We start from the raw sequence: 8,708 nt of genomic DNA on the forward strand, positions 1-8,708 counted from the left end.
TAACATTTTTGATTGATGTTTGATGAATAGGAAAATATCACTCAATGTCGCCTTTCTTTCTTCCCCATGTCTCCAGAGTCCTGTGGTTGAGTGACGACTCAGACTGGGGAAGAGAATGCTACTCACCGTGCAGCACCCACTGAGCCCCAGCACCACCCCAGCACCATGTCTTGCTACCCTACAGCCAACCACTGTGTTTGGGGGACCACGTCTCCATAGCTACAGCAGCTAAATATACACATCTTCAATACATGAAAACTGAGAGAGGGATGGAACCATATTTCAGATTGAATGTGAGTACTGTGCATATTAAGTAACAGTCACAGTCTTACAAACTGTCAGAGGCAGAGAGAAGAACAGCATGGAGGACAGTGAGCTTATCTTTCTGGAGCGCCATGATGAGGGCGAGGGCCCTACCGTGGCCTTCTCCAAAGACAAGCCTGGATTCACGGAGGGTCCTACCGTGGTCTTCTCCAAAGACAAGCCTGGAGTCAGGGAGGGCCCTACAGTGGTCTTCTCCAAAGACAAGACTGGAGTCATGGAGGCCAGGGACAGTAGGCCCGACTCAGGCCTGGGGCTAGGTTTGGGGCTGGAGCCAGGCCAGGGACGTCGCTCCTCGGGCTTCCACATCCCCCTCTCCCCCTCCTCTCCGGGCTCCCTGGCTGACCTGGCCATGGCCTCGTCACCACCCCCGGCCTGGTGAAGTCCTCCTCCACAGAGCTGCAGACCAAAGAGACTGGTTCCTTGAGAAGCTCCAAACCCCTCCTCAGCCTGGTCAAGTCCCTCTCCACCGAGATCTCCCACCTCGAGCCCGAGGTCTACCTCTCCAAGTCGGACTCCAAGCTCCACATGCACCCCTGGAAGCAGTTCACCCAGACCCAACCCAAGCTCCAGGAGGCTGGTTTTGGGAATGATAGCTGGATGGCACCCCGTCCCCGTTTCACCCACGGAGCCCAAAGGAAGTTCCCTGATGACCGAGTTCGAGGACACGCGGAGGAAGTTCTCGGAGGCCATACAGGACCCCATGAGCATGTGGGGTAAAATGATGGGGGACGAGTCGAGCTCGGGAGCCCCAAACAGAAGGTGTCTGGGGGTCGGGGACTCACCTGCCTCCTTTGGTAGCTGTGGAGGTGGTGGGAGTGGGACGCCATTGAACATTGAAGATGGGAGCACAGAGACACAAGTAAGATACAGACGTGGAACAGACAGTGAACTGGGTGTGTGTGAAACCCCACTAAGGAGACCCAGGAAGGGCCTTCTGAAGCCCTCACTTTCCCCAGAGCACCATAGCCAGCTGGGGGATAGCCTCTACGAGATCTGCACCAACGGAGACCTCATCCAGGTAGTAGAGGTCCAGGGGTCGGAACCAGTGGAGCTGGTACCAGAGGTCAGCATCGAGGAACCCATCCCCAGGCTCGAGGCAGGATTCCTGGGGTTCCTGTAGCCTCAGTGCCTGTCCGCTGGCTCTTGTTTGTGGGCGTACTTGCCTATGGCTTCTTTGTGCTCCCTCTGCCCTCCTATGTGACTGGGCTGTCCCTGGGGATAGCATGTGGGTTCCTGTTAGGGTTGGTGGTGGTCCTGGTGTTAACGCCACGTCCGCGCTCCAGATCTTTGCCCCCCTGGGGCACTACAGGGGCCCGGTGGTCCCAAGACAACAGCCTGCTGCCCTCGGACCCTGTTGGTGGGCTGCGCACAGATGCAGAAGTCCTGGAGGTGAGTTTGAGGATATGGGAGTGGTCACACACACAAGTAACATAGATAGAGTTACAGTAGGACAACACAGACAGATGGACGGACAGACAGATTGTCACAGAGAGACAGACAGACAGACAGACAGACAGACAGACAGACAGACAGACAGACAGACAGACAGACAGGCAGACAGGCAGGCAGGCAGGCAGGCAGGCAGATGGTCAGCCCTTAAAAATACAAAGAAAACAGGCTTTCATCAATTTTTTATTTATTTTTTATAGTTGATACATTTCTGTCTCATGAACCAAAGCACGAGCCACATGCTGTATCTATGGTAACAATCATTACTACTGTCTTGGTCTCTATAGAGTGGAGGAGTAGAGACCTTTGTTTCAGTGAATGGGTGAGTGAATGAGGCCAGGTGCTGATTAGAGAGGATAGTGAGAACTGAGGGGCTTAGAGCCATGGGGCTGCTTCCGCAATAGCAGCCTATTCCCTTTGTAGTGCACTACTTTTGACCAGGGCTCTGTTAAAAGGTGGTGCACCACATAGGGGATAGGATGTCATTTGGGACGCATACCATCTCCCTCAGTTGTAGCCCATGTAGTTCCTGTACATCCTCTGCCCCTTGGCCTTTGATTAGTAAGGAATGAGGGGCTTATAGCCGCCCGGTCCAGATAGATCCCATGTCAGTCTACTGTAGCCCAGGAAGTCCCTGTGTTCCCTCTGGCCCTTGGCCTTCTAGAGCTGGAGCTACGCAGTGCTAATAACCCCAGAGCCCAGTTTAAAACCCTCTGTATCTAGGCCAGTTGACTTGCTAGTCTGATGGATTGATTGTGGATTGGTTGTGGTTTAACGTCTGTCTATCCTCGTGGCAGACCTGTGTTGTCACTCTGTGCTTTGTATCGTGTCCCATCTCCCAGTCCATTAGCTGTAGCAGCTGTGATATTTCTGTCTTGATTAATTCAGTTGGCTCTAAGCTGAACCCAAGACATAAGAAACACAAATTAGCTCAGTAGAACACTACAAAACAGTCAAATTAGGTTGAAGCTTTTAAGGCTATAAGCCAATACAATGTTGCATGCTGCATTCAGTGTTGTATTTCAGTTTACAGTATGCATGTATACAACTTAGTACATAAAATGCAAGTATCTGTATTTGTATTTATTAATAATTATTTATACAAATTTAAAAACATTACAATACATTCACAGACCGTGTGCCCTCAGGCCCCTACTCCACCACTACCACATATTTACAGTACAAAATCCATGTGTACGTGTGTGTGTATAGTGTGTATGCCATCGTGTGTGTGTGTGTGTGTGTGTGTGTGTGTGTGTGTGTGTGTGTGTGTGTGTGTGTGTGTGTGTGTGTGTGTGTGTGTGTGTGTGTGTGTGTGTGTGTGTGTGTGTGTGTGTGTGTGTGTGTGTGTGTGTGTGTGTGTGTGCCTATGTTTGTGTTGCTTCACAGTCCCCGCTGTTCCATAACGTGTATTTTAATCAGTTTTTTTAAATCTAATTTTACTGCTTGCATGAGTTACTTGATGTGGAATAGAGTTCCATGTAGTCATGGCTCTATGTAGTCTGTTCTGGACTTGGGGACTGTGAAGAGACCTCTTGTGGCATGTCTTGTGAGGTATGCATGGGTGTCCGAGCTGTGCTCCAGTAGTTCAAACAGACAGCTTGGTGCATTCGACATAAATAAATACAAGCAGTGATGAAGTCAATCTCTCTTCCTCTTTGAGACAGGAGAGATTGACATGCATATTATTAATATTAGCTCTCCAGCCGTGCTGCCCTGTTCTGAACTAATTGCAATTTTCCTAAATCCTTTTTTGTGGCACCTGACCACACGACTGAACAGGTGCGACAAAACTAGGACCTGCCTTGTTGACAGTGCTGTTAAGAAGGTAGAAACTAGGGCCTGTAGGACCTGCCTTGTTGACAGTGCTGTCAAGAAGGTAGAGCAGCGCTTTATCATGGACATACTTCTCCCCATCTTAGTTACTGTTGTATCAATATGTTTTGACCATGACTGTTTACAATCCAGGGTTACTCCAAGCAGTTTAGTCACCTCAACTTGCTCAATTTCCACATGATTTATTACAAGATTTAGTTGAGGTTTATGGTTTAGTAAATGATTTGTCCCAAATACAATGCTTTAAGTTTTAGAAATATTGAGGATTAACTTATTCCTACCACACACTCTTTTTTAAGTGTTGCAGTCATTTCAGCCGCTGTAGTAGCTGACATGTATAATGTTGAGTCATCTGCATACATAGACACTCTGGCTTTCCTCAAAGCCAGTGGCAATTCATTAGTAAAGATTGAAAAAAGGTAAGGGCCTTGACAGCTGCCTTGGGGAATTCCTGATTCTACTGGATTATGTTGGAGAGGCTTCCATTAAAGAACACCCTCTATGTTCTGTTAGACAGGTAACTCTTTATCCACAGCAGGGGCCGTAAAGCCATAAGACATACGTTTTGTCAGCAGCAGACTATGATCGATCATTTCAAAGGCCGCACTGAAGTCTAACAAAACAGCCCCCACAATCTTTTTATTATCAATTTCTGTGTGTCTTCCAAGTCCAGTAGGTGAACAATCAGACATGCCAGACAAGCAGATGAATGTCACAGCGTGACTACGTTACCTAAGCACTAAGCCCGAGTTCTGCCTCAGAGGAACAGAAACGTACCTGATTCACACTGTAGGGCCGACCCAACCTGTACTGGTCTGGCTTGAATATTTTATTTTCATATTGTTCTTTCCAGCGTGGTTGCAGCAACTATGATGGAGGTGTAACCATGCCTGTCCAGTACAGCTCCACTTGGCTCAGTAGTGTAAAATGGTAGTAGAGAGCTGCCCCTAGCTCTGGTTTCACTGCCGTAGATTTGACTACAGGTAAATCACGGCGCTCAATAACCAATGAGTATTCAGGTAATACTAGGAAGGGTTATACTAGAACAATTACAGCAGGGAAGGAAGACAGATTTGAGACAGATTTGCTGACTGTCAAAGTTAACTGTCACAATATCTGACAACAAAAGAATGTCAATGTACATATCACCTTTAAGAGAAATTCATGGTAAGCAACTGCAAACAACAACAGCAAAAGTAAACAGCTGTGACTGTCCAAGTGAACACAATGTAAGAAAGTGAAAATAAGGTGAGTTTATTTGAGTGAGAGAAAAACACTAACAAACAAAAAAACCTCACCAATACCCCAGAGCGCTAGAGGCAGTCCCCTGTGATAGATAAGACATGTATAGAGCCAGTCTCCTGTGATAGATAAGACATGTATAGAGGCAGTCTCCTGTGATAGATAAGACATGTATAGAGGCAGTCTCCTGTGATAGATAAGACATGTATAGAGCCAGTCCCCTGTGATAGATAAGACATGTATAGAGCCAGTCCCCTGTGATAGATAAGACAGGTATAGCACCAGTCTGCTGTGATAGATAAGATATGTATAGAGCCAGTCTCCTGTGATAGATAAGACATGTATAGAGGCAGTCTCCTGTGATAGATAAGACATGTATAGAGCCAGTCTCCTGTGATAGATAAGACATGTATAGAGCCAGTCTCCTGTGATAGATAAGACATGTATAGAGGCAGTCCCCTGTGATAGATAAGACATGTATAGAGCCAGTCTCCTGTGATAGATAAGACATGTATAGAGGCAGTCTCCTGTGATAGATAAGACATGTATAGAGCCAGTCTCCTGTGATAGATAAGACATGTATAGAGGCAGTCTCCTGTGATAGATAAGACATGTATAGAGGCAGTCTCCTGTGATAGATAAGACATGTATAGAGCCAGTCTCCTGTGATAGATAAGACATGTATAGAGCCAGTCTCCTGTGATAGATAAGACATGTATAGAGGCAGTCTCCTGTGATAGATAAGACATGTATAGAGCCAGTCTGCTGTGATAGATAAGACATGTATATCCTGTGATAGATACAATGCATTTGGAAAGTATTCAGACCCCTTGACTTTTGAAAAATCTTGTGAAGTTCCCGCCTTATTCTAAAATGGATTAAATAAAACAATGTCCTCATCAATCTACACACAATACTCCATAATGACAAAGAGAAAACAGTTTTTTATAAATGTTTGCAAATGTATTAAAACTAAAAAACAGAAGTAAAAACAGCACAGAAGTATTCAATAAAATAAAGAGAGTGTCGCGCCTCTACCTCTTATGGTGTCCACCTCTTCTCCTGCTGTTGGAGCACGGAAACCCCATTTTTCCTCTTAGGGAAAGTGTTGGGTGAAATGCTGTTGTTCACGGTAAGACTCTATGGGCCCTGATCAAAAGGAGTGCACTATATAGGGAATAGGGTGCCATTCCAGACACAACCCAAACCTGTACTATAACATCCTCCATGCATTCTAGGGCTGGATGAACGAGATGCCCGTGTACGACCCAGAGACCTACCACCCGTTGCTCACCCACTCTGTGTATGCCACCCTGGAGGGCAGCTGCCTACGCCTGGCCTACCCCCGCACCAACATCCCCCGACAGGCAGCCTTCGACGAACCGCCCCATGAAGTTGTGTTCCTGCGCTCGCGCTGCTACCAACTGGCCAACTGCAAGGTCAGTGTGTCCATATAGACATTTGCTTAAGGATTTCTGAAGCATCTAGGCTTCATAAAGGGTTTATAAAGGCTTTGTTACAGTAAGTTGTTCATTATTTCTTGTTTCTTATTTCAATCCAGGTCTCCCTGTTGCCTGCTGCCTTGGCACGGAAGAGAGTTTGGAATAAGAAGTACCCTATCTGTATCATACTGGCCGAGGGAGAGGTGGGGAGAGAGGAGGAGGAGAGAGTGGAAGAGGGACAAGAGGAGGAGGAGGAGGAGGAGAGGACAGACAAGCAGACACTCCCAGACACACAGACACAGGGCCTCCCCGACACTCTCTACCTTTTTGGTCGTACAGGAAGAGAGAAGGAGGATTGGTTCCAGCACTTCCTGTTAGCCTCGAAGTCAGAGTTCAAGAGCAGCCCAATCAGAGACGTGCCCAAGTCTGGTAAGAAACCGTGCTGCCCCCTACTGACATGGTTGGTTATATCCAAATGGCACCCTATTCCCTGTGGGTCCTGGTCAAAAATAGTGCAAAACATAGGGAATAGGGTGCACACCCTGGACAGAAATCAGTGGTTTGTCATTTTTCATATATAATTAGTATTGAATCCCCCCTCTGTTCCTTACCTCCTCTGCCACTTGACCTGTCCGCCTGTTTTCTTGACTCTCTCCCTCACTCTATCTTCCTCCATCTCTCCCCACTTCCTTCCTTCTCTCTCTCCATCTGTCTCTTCCCCAGAGGTGTTATGCAGTGGGAGCTCCAGTATGGACAGTACGGAGCACCTGCCCTCTCCGATTGGCCTGCGTGACCTGGTGGACTACGGCTCCTACATGAGCCGCCTCATTGGCTTAGAGGGTAGCAGTCCCAGCCCCAGCCCCAGCCCCTGCCACAGTGACCAGGGAAGCCCCACAGCCAGGAAGAGGGTACGCTACAAGACTGGACTATTAACCTGGTGGTTCAATGGTGTTTCAATACCAAGACGTTTATTCTTCCCCATACAGATCTGCTCAAACGTACCACACTACATACAGTATCTGGGTTCTTGACCTCTGAACCGTTAACCATCGTTAAAATCCTTAACATAACTCACACTGATTAGAATACATCAATACAGCCACAGTTACAGTTACAGTCCAGTCAATCTTTGGCCTTGGTGAGAGGAGGATAGATACTGACTGACTCAGCAAGATGCTGTATACATGCTGAGTGGACCAAATGGTTCAGATATCACCTGGCTGGGATATTAATAGGAGCAGTGTACCTGGCTGTGTCCTATTCATTGGGCACGGAAGCAAACAACCAAAACGGGAGGGACCTACCTGAATTTGACTGATTTGTTGTGACTTGTTTGCTGCGGTCTGCACTAAAGAATATGACCCTGGCTTGGCTGTGTGTTCTGTTCTGATGTCCTGTGTGGTGAGCATCTGTTGTAGAGTAGGTAGTAGTGAGATGGGGCCTGATCCTAGATCAGCACGCCTACTGTGAATTTGTTTTGTAAACCGGCTCTGTTCTGTTCTCTCCTCTATCCAGTTCCCCAGTGAGGAGGCATCAGCAGAGGGGGGCTGCCCAGCAGAGGGCCAACCGGCCTGGGTCAATGCCCTGGTGGGGAGGATCTTCTGGGACTTCCTCCGGGAGAAGTACTGGGTGGACCTGGTGGCCCATAAGATCCAGAAGAAGCTGAGTAAGATCAGGGTGAGTCTGGGAGTTGACGAAGGGGGTGGGGGTTGGTGGGTTTATGAGTAGGTGGGTGGGTGGGTGGGTGGGTGGGTGGGTGGGTGGGTGGGTGGGTGGATGGATGGATGGATGGATGGATGGATGGATGGATGGATGGATGGATGGATGGATGGATGGGTTCGTGGGTCAGTGGTTGGGTGGGTAGGTAGGTGGATGGATGGATGGATGGATGGATGGATGGATGGATGGATGGATGGATGGATGGATGGATGGATGGATGGATGGATGGGTTCGTGGGTCAGTGGTTGGGTAGGTAGGTGGATGGATGGATGGATGGATGGATGGATGGATGGATGGATGGATGGATGGATGGATGGTAGGTGGAGGTGGATGGATGGATGGATGGATGGATGGATGGATGGATGGATGGGTTCGTGGGTCAGTGGTTGGGTGGGTAGGTAGGTGGATGGATGGATGGATGGATGGATGGATGGATGGATGGATGGATGGATGGATGGATGGATGGATGGATGGGTCGTGGGTCAGTGGTAGGTAGGTAGGTGGATGGATGGATGGATGGATGGATGGATGGAGGTGGATGGATGGATGGATGGATGGATGGATGGATGGATCATGGTTGGGTGGGTCAGTGGTTGGGTGGGGGTGGATGGATGGATGGATGGATGGATGGATGGATGGATGGATGGATGGATGGATGGATGGATGGATGGATCAGTGGGTGGGTAGGTAGGTGGG

At 48.2% G+C, this 8,708-nt stretch overlaps 1 pseudogene; it reads left to right on the forward strand.

Moving 5' to 3' along the window:
- The first annotated feature begins 1,362 nt into the window (after nucleotides 1-1,362).
- The window catches only part of LOC118382705 (testis-expressed protein 2-like), a 13,336-nt pseudogene continuing 5,990 nt past the window's right edge, over nucleotides 1,363-8,708 (forward strand).

The sequence above is a fragment of the Oncorhynchus keta genome, unplaced genomic scaffold, assembly GCF_023373465.1.
Source record: "Oncorhynchus keta strain PuntledgeMale-10-30-2019 unplaced genomic scaffold, Oket_V2 Un_scaffold_9739_pilon_pilon, whole genome shotgun sequence".
Taxonomy (NCBI): Eukaryota; Metazoa; Chordata; class Actinopteri; order Salmoniformes; family Salmonidae; genus Oncorhynchus; species Oncorhynchus keta.